Source organism: Talpa occidentalis, unplaced genomic scaffold, assembly GCF_014898055.3.
Source record: "Talpa occidentalis isolate TD23 unplaced genomic scaffold, MPIMG_talOcc4v2.1 talOcc4.10, whole genome shotgun sequence".
NCBI lineage: Eukaryota > Metazoa > Chordata > Mammalia > Eulipotyphla > Talpidae > Talpa > Talpa occidentalis.
The window spans coordinates 104,989,447-105,009,375 of record NW_023600993.1 but is presented as its reverse complement, the minus strand read 5'-3'; the positions used below and the strand labels follow the sequence as shown (position 1 = coordinate 105,009,375).

At 43.2% G+C, this 19,929-nt stretch overlaps 1 long non-coding RNA gene across 1 annotated transcript in view; it reads left to right on the top strand.

Moving 5' to 3' along the window:
- The first annotated feature begins 2,665 nt into the window (after positions 1 to 2,665).
- Positions 2,666 to 19,929, top strand: part of LOC119236992 (uncharacterized) — a 38,360-nt gene continuing 21,096 nt past the window's right edge. The window contains exons 1-2 of the long non-coding RNA XR_005123168.2: positions 2,666 to 2,830; positions 16,818 to 17,097. This is a non-coding gene — a long non-coding RNA (uncharacterized LOC119236992). The remainder of the gene's footprint in view (positions 2,831 to 16,817; positions 17,098 to 19,929) is intronic.

The following is a 19,929-nucleotide window of genomic DNA, read 5'->3' as shown; positions in this document are numbered from 1 at the left end:
CCTAAAATGAATTGGTCACATAATCCAGTATATATTTCACAAATGTCTTCAAAGCCAAACAACTAAATCCCAAATAATATTTTCAGCCAAAGGACTATAAACATTTTCATTGTTAATCTTCAACTTCATAAGTGGACAACTTACCCCCTATACTCTATGGGTTTTATCTCAAATTCATAAATTTTATGCAAGTATATGTGAATACTTGTGTTTATTAAGTCCATCATTAGCCAACTTTTTCCTTGTTTTTTAGCATATTCATTCTGATTATTAGGAAAGTGCCTCAAAATATTTTAAATATATCTTACCCTTCTCTAAATTCTTATCATGATCTAAATACAGATTTTAAAAATTGTCTTCAATAAATAATGCAAAAAGATAAAAGTATATTTTCCGGCGAAATGACCATCTCTTATATCCCCCGACCCTCTCCCCCACCCCCTCCTGCTCTCCTCAGACATCTCACTTAGGCTTAATGTTTGTCTGGGTCATCCTGGTTTGGTCCAGTGCATACCAGTCCCTGGAGTGCCTTCCATTTTGCTGGAAGTGGCAGCAGGACCATTTACACCTCCAGTCTGTCTCTGTGGCTCAATAGTATTTCACTGAAGACCACATCTCCTCTGTCCAACCCTCTTACCAGGGGCCACTCAAGGTGTTTCCCTGTCCTAACTATTATAAATAGTCCGGCAATAAACATTGTGGAGTATGTCAAGTATATCCATTGATGACTTCTTGTTCTTTAGAGAGATGCCCAAGAGTGGGGATGCTGGGTCATATGACGTTTCCATTTCTAATTTTTTTAAAGATGTATTTATTTATGCATACAAGAGCTGGGTATAGGCCAAAGGTGTGGGGGTGAGAGGACTTCCCAGAGACAGAGTAGGGAGCAGAACAGGTGGATGGACTGAAATCCACTGCTGAGGGGAGCAGCAGGGAGATGGGAGAGGTTGCTGTGCCCTGTGAGTCAGCTCCCTGGGATCCAACTTGTGCTGCAGTGGCTGTGGACAGCTTCCTAGCTGAGACTTAACCCCTTGCGCCACCAGGGAGACCCTCCATGTCTAGTTTTTGAGGGTAATTCAGATTGCTTTCTTTGATGACTACACCAGTTCACATTCCAACCAAGACTGTGCTTGGCTTGTGCTTTCTCTGCATCCTCTCCAGCATGTCGTAGCACGTGCCACTCCCAAGAGTATGCGATGATGTCTATTTGTCATCTATCTCCTTGGAAGTTGTGATTAACATTTTTCCGTGTCTAGTAGACAAGCCTGTTGGACTTGTGAATATCCTCATTGGTGAATTGTGTGTTCAACCCATTTATTAGCTGGATTGTCTTTTTATTGTTGAATTCTATGAGCTTGTTATGGATCCTGGATATTAACCCCTTGTCAGTTATATAGCGTGAGAACATTTTCTGCCACCCAGTTGGATGTCTTTTTTAATTTACTTATATTTTTTTTCCTGCACAATAGCTTTTTAACTTGAGGTAATCCCAACTGTTTATTTTTGCTTTTATTTTTCTTGCCATAGGGGTCAAATCGCCAAAAACACCTATGTCACTGACGTCATGGAACATCTCCCCAGTGTTTTCTTCTATGCATTTTATTGTTGTATGTCTTATATCTTGATCTTTAATCCATTTGGAAATTATTTTTATGCATGGAATTAGCGAGTGATGCGACGTCATTCTTTTATGTGTGGCCTTCCAGCTTTCCCAGCATGACTTATTAAAGAGTCTCTCCCTTCCCCATTGTATTGTCCTGGGTGCTTTCAAATATTGATATGTACGTGGGTTTATTTCTGGGCTTTCAACTCTGTCCCATTGATCCATGTGTCTATTTTTTCCTTGGATTTTAAGAACCCTCCCCCACCCCCATGGCTGGCTGTGCCTCTAATTCAGTATATTAGTGACTTCTGTTTAAGTCCTCGGTGTCCTGAGGCCAGGAGTGGGGGAGTAGGGTTGACTGCAGAGAAAGCGAGTGTTATTTGGAGTCAGGTGAAGTATTCTGTCATGTGTGTGATGCTGGCTAGACATATATGCATTTACCACAAGTCACTCCTTTGCATAACTAACATTAGTGTGCTGTTATTTGTATATTAGACCTCAGTTAAGCAGAATTAGAAAGTAAAAAATTGTTGGTGCTCGGTGTTGTGATTGGAAATCAAGGTTGGGCTTCCCGAGTCCTCTTTCCGGATTGGAAATACAGTAGTTTGGAATCTGAATTCTAGCTCTGCTGCTTACTAGACAGAAGATGCTGGATTGGTCCAATGGTCCACAATAGCTTTGAGACATAGTTTCCTTATTATAAAATGGGGCTGAAGTTGCCATGGTTGAGTGCGTAGCTGACGGGAAAGCTGCAGCACGCATCTGCTACCTGGGGCTACCCCAGAAGTGCTGCCCTCCCCAAGGATCTCTTACAGTCATTTCTGCTGCCCCCCATCATCCTTTACATCCTCTTGTCCCTTCCCCCTTAACCTCAGCTCTGCAGCATGTTTGTAAGTTTTGTTAGTTTTTATATTTTGCTTTGACAAAGTATCCGCTATGCTCATGTCCACTCTGTCCTTGTTGTTCTGACTGGCTTTATAATCCCCTGGAACTCCTTCCATCTTGTTCTAAATGACTCCGTGTCATCTTCCTTTGTGACAGAGCAGTGTCAGTGTGACTATACCAAATCTTCTTGATTCGGTCCCACTGATGGACATTCAGGCTGCTCCCGTGCCCTGGCTGTTCTGGATAGCGCTGCGGTGAGCTCTGTGCGGCATGTAGTTTTGTGCATTGGCGTTTTCATGTTGTTTGGACATGTGCCCAGGACTGGGGCTGCTGGGTCATAAGGTAGTTCATGTTTGTTTGTTTTTGTTCCCACTGCCATCCCTCTGTCCCTGTGTCCTTGTCCCTTGCACCTCCCACTTAACCTCAGATCCTTAGGGTGTGTATTGATGTCCACTAGTTTTTGAAAGTGCTTTGCCTTGTCAAATAGCCTGCTCTGTGAATGTCCAGTGTGTTTTATCATTCTGATTTGCACATAATTCTATCAAATTCCTTCATTTTGGCAAAAAGTACTGCATTTCATCCTTTTTCATGGCAGTATAATACTCCATGTTGTCTGTGTACAGCATCTCCATCCATCCATCTGAAGGAGATTTAGGCTGCTTCCACCTCCCAGCTATTCTAAATGCTGCTGTGGATAGTGTGGAGCATCCAGGGTCTGTTTTTTTTGTTGTTGTTGTTGATAGAATCCAATTCTGTGGATCTATGCTGAAGAGCGGGATTGCCATGTGGTACGTTATTTCCATTTTTAATCTTTCAAGATGAATCCAGGTTGCACCAGTTCACATTCTCACCAACAGGGAACTAGGGTTCCTTTTTCTCTGCATTAGTAATTATTGTGTAACTATTTTCACCCATTCAGTAGGGTGTCCAAATTAATTGTTTTGTATTTTCTTTTGCTTTTTTTTTTAAGATTGATTTATTTACACATACAAGGGCTGGGGTACAGGCCAGAGGTGCGGAGGATGAGAGGACTCACCAGAGACAGAGTGGGGAACAGAGCAAGCAGATTGACTGAAACACACTGCCGAGGGGAGCAGTGGGGAGGCAGAAGAGGTCTGCTGTGCCATGTGGGTCAGCTCCCTGGCTGGGGATCGAGCTCATGCTGCAGAGGCTGTGGGTAGCTCCATAGTGCTGAGACTTAACCCCTTGCACCACCAGGGAGGCCCCTAGAAGTTTTTTTTTTTTTAACTTGAGGTAACTGTTACTGTTTTTAATTCCCTTGTCATATTAGTTGAGTCACTAAAAATATCTTTTGTTGACACCATGGAATGGATCACCAATGTTTTCCTCTGTGTATTTTATTGTTGCAGGTCTTATATCTAAATATTTAATCCATTTGGAATGAATTTATTTTTGTATATGGAGTTATAGAGTGGTTGACCTTCATTCTTTTATGTATAGCCTTCCAGTTTTCCAACACAGTTTATTAACAAGACTCTCCTTTCCCCAGTATGTGGCTAGGACTGCTGTGTCAGGCTAGATGCTAATAGGGATGTGGCTTCTCTTCTGGATTTTTTATTCTATTCCACTGATCCATGTATCTATCTCTGTGCCAATAAAATAATTGCTAGTACTGTTGCTGTTGGTAAATTTGAAAGTCAGGTCACATGATGGCTCCTTTTTCTCTCTTTTGCTTTTCAAGACCTTTTGTGGTTCCATATAAATGTCAGATTTTGGGCCTCGGGTGGCACAAGGGGTTAAGACGCAACCTATGAAGCTGTCTGCAGTCACTGCAGCACGAGTTCGATTCCCAGCCAAGGAGCTGCCCACATGGCATGGCAGACCTTCCTGATTTGCCCGCTGCTCCCCTCAGCAGTGGATTTCAGTCAGTCTGCCTGTTCTGTTCCCCCCTCTGTCTCTGGTGAGTCTTCTCCCCTCCACACACACATACCTCTGGCCTGTACCCCAGTCCTTGTATGTATAAATAAATAAATTTAAAAATAAATAAACAAATGTCAGATTTTCTGTCCATTTCCTTGAAACATGCTGCTGGTATTTTGATGGGAGTTGTATCACATTTGCATAGTTCTTTAGGCAGGAGCCTCATCTTGATTGTATGGATTCCCCCATCCATGATCATAGACTGCCCTTCCATCTCTATATAAAAATGTCGTAATTTTTTGATTTTACAATCTGCCATGTGGCTGTATTTGTCGTATTTCCCCACACAAAGGGGAAAGCTTGTTGGTGGAGTCTTTAAGATTTTCTATATATTATATCTTATCTACAAATAGCAATAGTTTCATTTCTTCTTTTCCTATTTGGATTCCCTTTATTTTCTGTTTTTGCTTGATAGCTGTGCCCAAAACCTCTAACCCTGAGTGATATAGAGTGACAATGCCCTTGTCTTCTTCCTGATCTTAAGGGGAAATTTTTCTGTTTTCAACATCAAGTATTATGTTAACTGTTTGTTTAGAATGTGTGCCCTTCTTCTGTGAGATGGGTACTTCTGTTCCCATTGTGTTTTCATAAGAGGGTACGGAATCTAAATGAATTCTTTCTCTGCATCTATTATCATGTGAGTTTTATCTTTACTTTGGTTGGTATGATGTATCATCCTGACTTGTGTTTATTAAACCATTCCTGCATCCCTGGGATGAATCCCACTTGATCGTGATGTGTAATCCTTGTGATATATTGTTGAATTCCATTTGCTAGTATTTTTGTTGAAGATTTTTTTATCAGTGTTCAAAAGGGATATTGATCTGTGATTTTCTTGTGCTGGCTTGAGCTGTTCTAGGTATCAGGGCAACATGGGCATGGAAATGTATTAGGGGGTGTTCCCTCTCCTTGTTTCTTAACACATTTTGAAAAAGAACGTTAATTCTTGTTTCAGAATTTGAAAATTCATTTGTAAAGCTGTGTTTGGTCCTGGGTCTTTGTTTCCATGAAGAACTTTTATTGCTGTTCTAATTTCTGTGCTTGCGATCCGTTTACCCAGTTCTTAGTTCTGTCCTGGGTTAGTCTTCACAAACCGTGTTCATGTAGGAATTTCCGTTTCTTCATAATTACCAAGTTTATTGCTTTATCATTGTTCGAGGCAACCTGTCATGGTCTTTAGCATTTCTGTGCCAGCTGTGCTACTTTCCTCCCCACCATTTCTAATTCTGTTCACTAATGTCTTCTCTCTTCTCTTGTTAGCCTCGGTAGAGGCTTTTTCTACTTTATCTTCTTGAAGATCTCTTAGTTTAGATGGGGTTTCATTTAGTAGAGTCCTTTTGATTTCCGTTTATTTTTGCCTTTTTTTTTATTATTTCCTTCTTTGGAGGACATTTGGGGCTTGTCTCTCTTTTTCAAGTTGCATTAAGCATAATAACAGGTTATTTGGGGGGAATTTTCTCACTTCTTATCGTGGGTCTGTATTCCATAGATTCTGGTAGCTTGTGTCCTCATTTTCATTAGTTTTAAGGTTTTTTTTTTTTGTTTTGTTTTAAGTTCCACTTTTATTCCATAGCCACTAAGCAGCATATTATTCAATCTCCATGTATGTGTTCCTTTTCCTGTTTGGTGGAGGTGGTGGTGGTGATGATGATGGTGTTGATTTGATTCCTAGCTTGATGGTCAAAGAGAGGGTACTTGATATGATTTCAGTCTTTGTAGTTTAATCAGCAGTGACTTGTTTCTCAACATATGGCCCATTCTTGACAATGTTCCATGTGCATTTGAAAAACGACGTGTATATGGTGGTTTTGAGGTGCAGTGTTCTGTAATGTTAGAGTTCTTTGTTGTAGCTATTCATTTAGGCTATTGTATTCCTCTTTATTCTCTGTCTTGTTGATCTGTCCATAGTTGTAGGTGGAGTATTTAAATCCCCTAATATTGGGCCTCCCCGGTGGTGCAGCGGCTGAGTGCTCGCTTGTGAAGCTGCCCGCAGCCTCTGCAGCGCCGGTTCGATCCCCGGCCACCGGGTGAGGGTCCCACATGGTGCACAGACCTCTCCTGCCGCCCGCTGCTCCCCCCAGCAGTGTACTTTGTCAGTCTGCCTGTTCTGTTCCCCGCTCTGGCTCTGGTAAATTCTCTCACCCTCCTGCGCTTCTGACTGTACCCAGTGCTTGTATAAAAAAATAAATAAATCTTTTAAAATAAATAAATAAATCCCCTAATATTGTTGTGTTGTTGACAATACTTCTTTAGTTTTGTTATTGTCTTCTGTATCTGGTGCACCATCATTTTGATGCATATATATTTGTGAGGATAATTCTGCTTGTTGCATTAGGATCTTACTCAAAGTGTAATGACCATCTTTCTTACTAACTTTTTAAGTTGAGAGCCTATTTTATCTGATTGTGTATGTTCTTGTCTATTTTTTTTATTGCATTTTGCTTCTAGGACTGACTTCTAGCCTGTAACTCTTATCTAAGTTGGTAAGATGAGTTTCATGTAAACAACAGAAAGTTGGACTTCGTTTTCAAATCCATTTAGTCTCTATGCTGCCAGATTTGAACCTTTTACAGTTAAGATCATTATTGTAACATAGTATGCCTAGCCATTTTGCTTTTTGCTATTTTTTTTTTTTTTACTTTGTCTTGTCTTTTGATTTTTTGAGTTCTTCCTTTTATGTTTTGTTCAGGTTCCATTTCTGTTGTCTTTTTTTTTTTTTTTTTAAGGATTTATTTATTGTGTAGAAGAACTGAGGTTTAGGCCAGAGGCGTGGGGGTTTTTGGAGAATTCACCAGAGACAGAGTGGGGAGCAGGGCAGGTGGGTCTACTGAGACACACTGCTAACGGGAGCAGTGGGCGAGACAGGAGAGGTCTGCTGTGCCATATGTGGTTCAGCTCCCTGGCCGGGGATTGAACTCAGGCTGTAGAGGTGATGGAGCTGAGATTTAACCTCTAGGCCAGCAGGGAGGCCACCATTTCTGTTGTCTGTGTTACTTGTATTGACTTTTGTTTGATGATTTTACTGAGTCTGTATATGATGGATGATCTGTGTGACCCACTGGATCTCTAGTCTCATTCATTCTACTGGGTTACACGGTTACTCTCCTCCTCCCTGTGATATAATTTAGGTGTCTGTTACCGCTATATTTGTTGTTCTGTTGCTTTATAATAACCCTTTTAACACTTCTTTCATGTACAGCTTGGTGTTGACGAATTCTTTTAGTGTTTGCTTTTCAGTAAAGCTCCTTATGCTTCCTTATGCCTTGAATGTCAATCTTGGAGGATAATGATTCTAGGCTGGAAATCTTTTTCATTACATAATGCCCTTCTTGCTTGTAATTTTTCTACTGAAAAGTCCTCTAACAGTCTAATTGGTGTTCCCTTTATAAAGGTTACCCATTTTCTACTTGATGTTGTTAATATTCTGTCCTATTCATTGGCTTTCAGCAGTGTTATTATCCTGTGTTGGTGTGTATCTGTATCTGTCAGGTATTATTTTGCTTGGAATTGCCTGGGCCTCTTGGATCATAACATCTGCTATATTTCCAGGTTGAAATGGTTTCCAGCCATTACTTCAATCGCCCTTCTATACCTTTCTCTCCATCTTCCTATCCTGGGTCCCCACGATACAGATGCTACTTCTCCTTAGGTCATCCCAGGGGCTCTTGCACGATTTTCACAGTTTAATTCTTTTTTCTCTCCGTTGTCCTATTTGTGTATTCTCTGACACTGTGCATTCTAACTCAGTGATCCTCTCACTTGCTTGTATTTGTCTGGTTTTGAGACCCTTTATTTTGTTTAATTCAGCTATTGTGTGTTTTAGATCTGTTACTTCTTAGTGTATCTTTGATGTTTGCCTGTGTCCCGATATGTAGTCAGTCCTGGAGAATGATCCATGTGCACTTGAGAAAAATGTGTACCAGATTTTTGGGGTGCAGTGTGCTATAGATATCTGCTAAGCCCATGTTGTCTAGGTCCTTGTTCAGAGCTTTAGTGTCCCTGCTTATTTTTGTCTCGTTGATCTGTCCATTGTTGAGAGTGGGGTTAGGTCTATTACTTCTAATTGTAACTGTCTCGTGTTGATCTTTATTTTGTTCCTGTTTTATACCACCCTTTTCAAAATTTAATGAGACTGTTATACCTGTTACCTTTAAGTTCCCTTCAGGTATATTCCACGGTTCTGCTGGATTGAAACTTAACTAGCTTGTTTTTTGTCTGTTTGTTTTTGTCTCCAGCATCTGCGATAAGTTATTCTGTCTCTTCACTTTCAGTTTTTATGGCTTTTGATTAGGATAAACCTACAAACTGCTCTCTTCACACCTGTTGAAGTGATAAGGGAACTGGCACTGGCATTGGGGTAATGGTAGATAGGAACTGGGGTGGCGGACCCCACGAGTCACCTCCAGTGGGCCTCAGGGATTCCAGCTCCCTGCAGAGTTGTGTGGTGCCAACCGGCAGTGACCCCTCCACCAGGCCAGCGCCCGAGTCCAGGTTTCTTGTGTAATCTCATGTCAGTGTCCATATCTGGGCTGTGTGTGAGCACCAGGCACAGAGCCGGGCATGGGTTACAGTTTATTCAGCGTCACAAGCCGGGATTGGTTCTCTTTTCTTTAATATAGAGCCTTATCCAGGGTGTTTGCTCTTCTTGTTCACAGGTCCATAAACTCTGGTTAATCAGAGTATTCACTTGTTGTCTCAGTGTTAACCCTGGATGGGGCTGCCCGGTTTTTTAATATCTCAGCCTTCAGCTGCAAGTAGTAGCCTTGGCTATGAGGAGATGTTAGTGATCCAGCTTGGCTCTCCCTACCGGTTCCCCTGCACTGTTGTATACTGGGAGTTTCGGGTGCCAGCTGGTAATCACCGCTCTGCACCCCTGCTCCTATAATCCTACAGTGCACCCTCCGTCATGGACACCAGCTCCATGAACCCCTTTCTCCAGAGCAGGCTGGGTCTCTAAACACCCCAATGTTGGCATGCTCCCCTAAGTCAACACCTGTAGGGGTTCCACACAGCAGGCACCCCTCCCTCTCATGGGGTGTACTGCCCTAGCATCACTGTAAGCACAGTCAGGTAATGTTTTTCCTTCCCCTTCCCGCCGGACCGTTGGCCCTGAGGTACGCTGTGTTGTCCACGTGTCTTTCAGAAGTTCCTGACTTTGGCCGCAGTTCTGTGAGTAGAAGGTGGAGCTGAGCCTGGTGTCCTCACTCTGCTGCCCTCTTGCTGGACTCCTGCATGCGTCTTTTTTCAGGCCTATACCATGTCGTTTTAAGTCTGGTACTTTAAAGTATAAAGTCAGGTAATGTGATGCTTTCATTTCTCTCTCTTTTTCTCGAGACTGCTTTTGTTATTTGAGGTCTTTTTTGTTTCCACATAAATTTCAGTATTTTTGTTCAATTTCTTTAAAGAATATTGTTGATATGTTGATGGCAACTCTCTTGCGTTTATATATTGTTTTAGTCATTTTTATTATATTGAGCCTCCTTATCTGTGATCGTGGGATGTTGTTCCATCCCCTTCTACCACTACTTAATTCCTTTAATAATGTCTTGCAGCGAGCTTCTTATAGGCAGCGTATATTCGTTTTTAAAAATCCATCCAGTCACGCTGAGCCTTTTGATAGGTTAGTACACGCCACTCATGTTTAGAGTCGTTACTGCTCTATGAGGGCCGGCTCGTGCCATTCCGTCTTTGGTTTTCTTCTATTTATTGCCTTGCTCAATTTTTTGTGCACTTAATTTTTTTTTCCAATTTAGATGGAAGCACTCCTTTTGGCACTTCCTGCAAGGGAGGCCTAGTGGGGTTTTCCTCGCCTTCCGCTTTGTCCAGAAAAGTCTTTACTTCGCCTTCGTGTCAGATACAGAGTTTTGCAAGATAAAGTATTCTTGACTGGAAGATTTTCTCTTCAGTGTTAGTGTTTTGGCAGAGCATGGCGCATAGCAAACACTCAGTGAGCCTGACATCGTGTTGCTATCGGGTTTGCCTAGCAAAGTCCCGAGCAGCGCCTGGTGTGGCGTCTGTGCCCAGCAGAGCTGGCTGCTAGAGCCCTGGACACGCAGGGCACGAGCATCAAGCAGAACCAGGTCTGGGGCTTCGGAAGTGCTCAGCCTGCATTATGGCACAGTAGTCACATGTCTCTGGGGCTTCCAGAAGCTCTGCAGCCATAGTAGCCACTCATAATGGCAATCTCACCTTTGACTTTCTCATGGTTTTAATTCCAATTGTTGTTTTGTCTAATTGTACCGGAAATGTGACCAGAACTTCCAGGGGAAAATTCAACAATACTAGTGAGAGCCAGCTTCACTAGGTGACTGCTGACTTGGACTTGAGTCCATAAAAACAAAGGCACACAATGATGTTAAAGGATCCTTGTATTACGATACTGCCACGGACTTAAAAAACAAAACACCCAGAAAGGGTATTCCCAATGCCCTCAAAGGCCCTCGCTCCCTATAGAGCTTCTGAGTGTGTCTCCACTTTGACCCATGCGTGTGGAGAGCCATCATGACGGGTCCCGCCATGTCAGCCTGGCGGTCCCATGGTAACCCCCTTCTGCTACATCCGGATCCTGTGTGCTCTGACTTAATTCATCTCTTACTTTGTAAAGAAATTTGTCAGGCATTAAGGTCAGGAGACAAAGTATTAATATCATTTTAGGAAGAATCAAATGAGCAAGAAGCAAGGCTGCAGGACAGGATTCTTCTAAATGTCACCAAGGTGTTCAACCAGCTTTGAAAAACTCCAAATGCAGAAGAAAACTTGTCAGAATCGCACAGAGTGAGGCATGCACAGAAGCGGAGTCTCAAAACTCACCTGAATTTAAACTCTTACGATAAAGATTTGGGTTCCAGAAAGTGCACTGAATTATACCAGGAAAAGCCCTTGCCTTGATCACCTGTGCATGAGCTGATTCTATATCCATATTAAAATTTTCTAGTTGAAAAAAGTGACACATAAATTTTATAAGTATAAATTTTTATTTGAGGTATGTGGATACAAAACACATCCTTTTTTTTTTTTTTAAAGATTAATTTATTTATGAGCTGGGGTGCAGGCCAGAGGTGCAGGAAGTGAGAGGATTCACCAGAGACAGAGTGGGGAACAGAACAGGCAGACTGAGGAAATACACTGCTGAGGGGAGCAGCGCGGAGTCAGGAGAGGTCTGCTGTGCCATGTGGGTAGCTCCCTGGCCGGCCGGGGATCGAACTCGTGCTGCAGAGGCTGCGGATTGCTTCATAGTGTGGGCTTAACCCCTTGCACCACCAGGGAGGCCCCACATTCTTTCTTTTTTGTATGTAGAAAGAAAATCAGGATTCTGAACTTTTGCTATTCCAGCACACAAATGGGTTTTGTTGAGGGCTGCATCTTGTGGCCTGAGCTGGGTTGTCACAGATACACGCAAGGATGCCTGTGCTCTCTGACTGCTGTCACTACTTAATAAAAGCGAAAGCCTTAAGGCAGATGATAAGCTGCTATTAAAACTTCAGTGGATTGCTGAAACTATTATATTCAAACCTATGTGAAAATAATGGAAATGTTTATGGTTGTAGATGGAAACAATTATAGAATTCTATATGGGGTAATTTCTCGATTGTACAATCAGCTATAATTTTATGGTAAAGGTTTATTGCTTTGTTATGATGTATTGTCATTTTGAATTTAACCTGTATTATCTGCTGATTTTTAGATTTCCAGTTACTAATTAAGGAAAGGCCTCTTCTCTTTTATGAAATGTGTTCATTTTTGCACTAGATTCTTGTTCCTAGAGACAAGAATTAGCCTACCTTTTCCAGTGATGATTCTTTTTTTTTTTTTAAAGAGCAGAAAACTTGAATTTTTCCTTAAAACTTTCAGTACCAGGAGCCAGACTTGTCCCTTATACCTCCCTCTGTCTTTAAGAGCCTCTGTGACTCTGACCTGCAGGTCTTTTTTTTTTTTTTTTTTTAAATACAAGACCTGGGGTACAGGCCAGAGGTGTGGGAGGGTGAGAGGATTCACCAGAGACAGAGTGGGGAACAGAGCAGGCAGACTGACTGAAATCCACTGCTGAGGGGAGCAGCGGGCGAGACAGGAGAGGTCTGCTGTGCCATATGGGAATCTCCCTGACTGGCCGGGAATCGAACCCACACTGCAGAGGCTGCAGACAGCTTCACAGTGCTGCGCTCAACCACCTGTGCCACCAGGGAGGTCCCCGGCCTGGAGGTCTTTATGGCTGATCTGCTGTGATGTGGAATAAAAGTGGTTTTGGTTTGAAATTAAGAAGAACATAACAAATTACCCAAATGAGACCACAGTGAAGGCCCCTCAGATGCCAGGGACCCAGGACAGTCTGTCTTGAGAGCCGGCAGGATAACTGCCGTCGTGGGATCTGCCACCAAACACCACTGGCCACTTGGGGAAGGACAGACACAGGGGTGTCAATGTTGGGTAACACAGATGTGCCCAATGCGATGGTGCTTTAAAGGGCCTTTAGCTGTTTGTGTAAAGGGTCTTTAAGCCCTGTCGTGTTATCTTAAAATTTGGAATGGTTTTGTTGTTTTCAAATTTTTGCTTAAAATGTTAAGCTTGGGGCCTCCCAGGTGGACCAGGGGTTAAGTCTTGCACTATCAAGCCATCACTAGCCACTGTGGCCTGAGTTTGATCCCAGGCCAGGGAGCTACCCACAGGGCACTGCAGACCTCTCCCGTCTCCCCGCTGCTCCCCTAAGCAGTATGTTTCAGTAGATCCGCCTGTTCTGCTCCCCACTCTGTCTCTGGGGGATACTCTCACCCCCACACCTCTGGCCTGTACCCCAGCTCTTGCATGCATAAATAAATAAGAATAAATCGTTAAAAAAATATGTCAAGCGTGCACAAATGGGTGAGGTTGTAACATACAGCATGGTGATGATACTGTGATTATATCTTGTTCATGTTGTCTCCTATATTTGAAAATTGCTAAGAGGGCAGGTCTTCTGCAAACTCATCAGAGAGAAAATGCTCCCGGGTGTGCTGATGGGTGTTCACAAGCTTCCTGGGGTGACCATTTCAACACACACACACACACACACACACACACAGCAAGTCATTATGCGGTACTCCTAAAATTAAAGCAATGTTAAATGTCAATTATATCTGAATTTTAAAATTTAAAGAGAATGACCCAGTGAACCCATCATCCACTGTCAAAACCAGCTCAGCGGCTCCTGATTTGCATCCTCCCCACCGGCGCCGTGGCCGGAGCGCTGGCTGCCAAGACTTGACGGTACAACTGTCTTCAGAGACACACCATCAGGTTTTGAAGTCACCATGGGAGGATCTGTACCGTGGAAATTGGCAGAGTGCAAATGAAGGCCCTCCCCACCCCCATGGCTTCGGGACGCAGGCCCAGCACCCCTCCCACCGGGGCTTGTTTCAAGGGCACATGCGAAAGGTTAAATTTCCTTAACAAGCGTGACTGTGATTCCCCTCACACACTGGCCCGACACTGGTGCAACACCATCACGGCTGAGTTTCCCCACACGCATCATTTTTTTAAAAAGTTGGTTTATTCAAATCAGATTTCCAAATAGGTCTACACTGTAGACATAAAACAGCACAACTGAAAATAGAATCTCACCACCTGGTTCCTTTAACAACCAAATTGTAAGGGGAGGATGAAAAAAGAGGGAGAAACGTACAAAAACCTACAAATTAAACAAGACTTAAGAGACATAAACCACAGGTAACATGTGGGTCCTATCCAGCCAGTACTCACATATACTTGCTTCCAAAAAGGTGGTTTTTGGTTTGTTTGTTTGTTTTTTGCCATGGAAGATTGGGGTGTAGGCCCGGAGTGGGAGTGAGGGGGTGGGCAGAGCAGGTGGATTTACTGAAATACACTGAGGGGAGCAGCGGGGAGACAGGAGAGGTCTGCTGCGCCCTGTGGGTAGCTCCCTGGTGGGATTGAACTCAGGACATAGCAGTGAGGGCGCTGAGACTTCACCCCTAGGCTACCAGGGAGGCCCCTAAAAGCTTAATTGTTTTACCTTTCACGTGCTATTGATTTTTTCCCTCATCTTTACGGAGGTGCATTGACCACAAAGATGACCTTTAAGGTGCATTTACGTGTACAACTTACAGTTCTGATACACGAGTCTGTTGTGAGACAGTGGCACCATCGTGCTAATTAACGTGTCCATCTCTCAGTTACCCTTTATTTAGAACACCTGCCCTCTCAGTGAATTTCAAGTGCCCAGCACAGTATTAATTGGGCTGCACGGCTGTCCCTTCGATGGTGCGCCCTAGTTGATCATATAACTGAACCTTTGTACCTGGAGCCCAGCACACCCCGGGTGAGCTGCTGTCCACTCTGGCGACGACCCTTCTGCTCTCTGCCCCCAGGAGCTGATTTTTAGATTCTGCTTCTAAGGGAGCTCATGCAGTGTTTGTCCTCGTTGGCCAGTTTATTTCACTTGGCGTGATGTCACCCCGGTTTCTCCGTGTCATAATGGCACGATGTCCTTCCTTCAGGGTTGAATGACGTTCCACGGGCGTACCCAACGCGCTGTGCTCTCACTGCCCGATAGTCCCACGCGGACTTGGGTGCGTCCACGTCGGCTGCGGCCAGCGGCCCCGTGTCCATGTCGGCTGCACCCCCACATTGGCTGGTGGCCCCCGACGCTGGCTGCTGCTCCCGGTCAGCGCCCGAGGGGGGGTCAGCAGGCCCGGGGTGGCCCTGACTGCCCTGGGAAGGCCCAGGCCTGGGCAGGACTGTGCACTGACTCTGTGCGTGGCTGTGAGGTCCAGTTGGCTCAGTATTGTTCACGTTGGGTGTTTTGTTGATTTTGTCTGTATTTTGTACCCATTATTAAAATACTATTGACTTTTGCGTGTTGGTGTCATAAACCTATTCTTTCTTTACTGAATTTCTCATTTTCTAGCAACTGGTTTTCTGTGCATACTTTGCTTCTTCCACTCCAATTTTCAGCCATCTGTTTGCCTTCTTGTGTCTAGTTAACTTGGCCTGTATGTCCAATACAATGGTAAAGAATATGGTGAGGTGAGGCGTCTGCCTCGCTCCTCACATCTAGTGGAAAACATTTCAAGGTTCCTCATAAAATAAAATGTTTTGGGATTAGATATACATGGATAGATATGGACATATATGGGGTTATATGTAGTTTTTTTAATATATTAGCATATTAATAAAGTAGCCATTTATGACTATTTTATTGGATTTATAAAAATATAAATGGGTATTTGGTTGTGGCAGTACTTCTGTTTTGCTCATATTGAACCATCCTTGAATTTGTAGACTAAATTTCACCTGGGAAAAATATCTTTTTAAAAAATTTAGTAAAAAATTTAGTATTGGATTCTGTTTTAAAGTTTTTCATACTGCTATTCTATGCTGTGTAATTTGTTTTCAGATGCGATCTTTGGTATGTTTGAAAGTCAATAAAAATAATTTTGAAAATTTCCTTTGATTATACTTTGGTCTTCACTTAATGTCATTGACAGGTTCTTGGAAATGGTGACGTCATTGAAATAACATAGACTGAAGGCAGGTCCTGGTGTGACATCACTTTGCTCAACACAGGCCAATCGTGTGCTTTTTTTTTTTCCTCATCAATGTTGTAGCAGTACAATATTGGACAAAACAGCATTATTTGGAAGCATGCTGTATGCTGGGATAATTTAAGTAGTGTTGCGAAGATCTGATCTTTGAAGGGTTAGTGAGTGAGTTAGTTTCTCTAATGAAACTGTCAGGTCTGGTGCCTTTTTTCCTTCTTACAAAAAAACTTTAGGTAGAGTATATCTACAAAAACCTCGCAAATCATAGGTGTGTAGCTCTGTGAATTTTCTCAGATGGAAGCTATTTCTTTCATCAGCAATGAAATATATGTGTTTAATCAGCGTGCAGGTCAAGAAACAGACCCCCACTCACTGGTACCCAGAAGCCTCCCTTGTGCTTCCTCTAGTCACTAGCTCGGAGCCTGTGGTCACAGGCCCTCCATTTAAGAGCTGTAGATATTTTTTCCCTATGGCAACTGGTCTGCTTGTTGTTTTTTATCTCTCCACAGAAGTCAATTTTGATAAAGAGTATTTCAGGGGGGAAGGTACGTGCTTCTAGGTTTTCAAACTTTCTTGCATAGAACTATGCAAATCCATGCCTTAACATTGGATGGTGAGGCTTTTTCCTTTGACCTGTTTTCTCCCCTAGCCCTTTACAACTACAGGCCTCGGCTCTATCTCTATAGATGTTGCATCTACAAGGTCTACGTAGCAGGAAACTGAATCCTTGTGTGTGAGAGCATTGTCTGCATGCGTGTGTGCATGCGTGTGTGTGTGTGTGTGAGAGAGAGAGAGAGATAGTCATACTGAGCTGTACTTTTCTGTCAGTCTAACTATCTGTTTATCTTGTGATCTAGGATCTGTGTGTATTTCACATGGCGAGGAGACTGGAAGGAGACAGCTACGAAAGACTTCGCATTTCTGATAAAAGAGAGAGTTGGCCAGCCCGTCCTGTTCCTCTCCTGCCTGCCCTGGGCTAAGACGTGATACCATCTCACAACCATGCCAGAGGAGCCAAGAGAATAACGGGGCCCTGGCCTTGCCATCATCCTAGGGGAGCGAGATACAAGCACCGAGTGGTGTCACTCCGGGGTCTGTCGTTTGCGGAACACATCCTGAGCTGAGACAGAGACTAAGGTAGGCAAAACCAGTATTCACAGTATATTCACAGTCTTAAATGTTTAAACACAGGAAAATTATCCTAGAGACACAAATTCCCCAACTCTAAAATAGGAACCTGGGTAGCAATTATTCACATTAAGTGGTTATTACAATGGTGTTTTTCGTGTAATCGTTCTTAGAGCATAATTTGCATAAATTATTCACAATGTTTTGTATTTAATTTATCTTTTTCATTTTTGGGCAGTGGGGGACAGATGGGGCCCGTCTTGTACAGAAGACAGGGTACAAGTTCATAGGGTTTCAAGGAGATTAAATGAGATCATTCACATCAAGGGCCTAGAATCAGGCCTGACCCGTGGCAGGGGCCCAGGAGTGTGAATTATGCTAGTTTCATGCTAGTGTTCATAGAAAGTTGTGGTGTAAGCGCCTCACACCTGTGTGGCTCCTTGTTCTTTGCATTTCCGTAAGAACAGTCACCTCCTCCAGGAGGACCTCCCTCCCTGCCCACATAGCTCCCACTTCCCACCCCCCAGTCTCTTCACTAGCTCAGGGACCTGGCCAACATCTGTGATTATTTATTTGGTAAAGAGGATAAGCCCTCAGAGAGCTGTGCCCTCTCCAGCCACGTGAGCAGGAAGACTCGAGGTGCCCCCGGAGCCGTTCTGAGCGGCCGCCCTGTGCCATCCGAGGGCTGTGCGGGGGAGCCACTTCTTTTGGTCAAAGTTTCCCACATTTAGGTACAAGTTAAGATGGATAAAAATTCTGACCAAATCTAGACCCTCTTTATACTGGGCTTCATTAGTACTTATTTATGGTATTTGGCCTAAGCCCCTTTTAAAAGTGTGACACAAATTGTTACCTTTAGGAAAATGTCTTGCTTTTGAACATTGATGTGAAATTCAACTAAAATTTTAAAAACCAATGGCTTCTTATGGCAGAAAATTTAGGAGAAATTCTTAATGATTTTTTTGACTTCCTAAAGATTCTAGAATTTAGATTTCAAAGGAACCCTATAAAAGTTATGTTTGGTGGCAGGTCAAAGGGAAGCAGAAACAAAAATGTTCTTGGTAGAAAGGACGAATCCTAAGGGAGGAAAGGAACCTTCAGACACAACTGAGTGAATGGAGGGTCCCCTTGGCAAAGCCCTGACTGGCTGGGAAGACAGCACCACCTCCGCCCTCAGCAGGGGCCCAGAACAACCCCACCCCCACCCCAGCCATGCAGGATTCCTCCTCAGGGCCTAGGTCATGGGCTGCTGGCAATGGGCATCCAGAAGAGAAATCGAGGGTACCTTTTTTTCTGTATCTTCCAAAGGGTCAATATCGTGTTGAGGTCAAGTAGCAGGCTTTGACTACACAAGTTTGAACGCTGTTTTCCTTGCCATGTCTGCTGGGTCAAGTTACTTTGGCCTCTCTATGCCTCCTTTTTCTCACTGGTAAAATGCAGCAACAGCTAAACTCTCTCATTGGTCAGTGAGCAGGACAGAGCAGGTGCTAGGCAGCTGACTTCATACACTCTTTAGAAGTTATCATGAGGGCTTGGCCACTTTTGAACAGGGAGGTGGAGGAGGAAACATTCTGGGGTATCATTTTCTTTGATATAACTGCTCTGTGAGCTTGGAATTTGTTTTCTATTTTTGGATGGATGTGCATGAGGCTAGTGTTAGGGCAACTTGTGGCTTATTCAGAGAAGGCTCTAGAATTTCCGTGTAGGAAGAACATATATGCAGTAATCTTGGAAGAGATAATTAAGAGAAGATTCCAGAATTTCCATGTAGGAGGGGCATATAGGCAGCCATTTTGTAAGAGTTTATGTAGAGAAAGCTCCAGAATTTCCATGTAGGAGGGGCATATAGGCAGCCATTTTGTAAGAGTTTATGTAGAGAAGGTTCCAGAATTTCCATGTAGGAGGGGCATACAGTCAGCCATTTTGTAAGAGTTTATGTAGAGAAGGTTCCAGAATTTCCATGTAGGAGGGGCATATAGGCAGCCATCTTGTAAGAGTTTATGTAGAGAAGGTTCCAGAATTTCCATGTAGGAGGGGCATATAGGCAGCCATTTTGTAAGAGTTTATGTAGAGAAGGTTCCAGAATTTCCATGTAGGAGGGGCATATAGGCAGCCATTTTGTAAGAGTTTATGTAGAGAAAGTTCCAGAATTTCCATGTAGGAGGGGCATACAGTCAGCCATCTTGGAAAAGATTATTCAGAGAAGAGGCTAATATATCTATAGGGGGTATGTAGGTACTGGTGACCATCTTGGAAGAAATTATTTAGAGGAGGTTCTAGAATATCAGTGTAGGAGGGGCATACAGGTGGCCATCTTGGAAAAGGGGCAGTGGACTGATGTTGAACCTTTATTTTCCGTTTGTATAGCCTTTAGTTGATGATGGGTGTGTTCATGGTGGGTTGGTCTTACAGTTTAACTTGAAAGGTGGTACCCAGGTTTTAGGTGTGTTTATTTGGGATATTTGGGAGAATTATAAGATTTTACATAGGGACATGTATAGATTATGTCAATTTGGGGCATTTTATGTTAATTTGGGATGTTCCATAGCAAGCACACAATTTTTATGTGAACTGTATTTACTGCAGAGGAAGCTTTGTGAAGGGTTATAGAGATGGGGTATTTTTTGCTTGCTCTGCCCTTTCTGGAGCTCATTTTGCTGAACTCTAGTGAGCGATGTATGCTGAATGATTAATTTGGCGGGGACTAATTAAATTTGGAAAATAGAACACCAGGTGGATGGGATGGGGGCAGAATTATCGAATCAACCTGATTAATATCCCCTTTGGCCTGTTTCAGAGGTTGCAGTGATGAACGTGGGTGGCAAACTAGTCTGTTCCCCT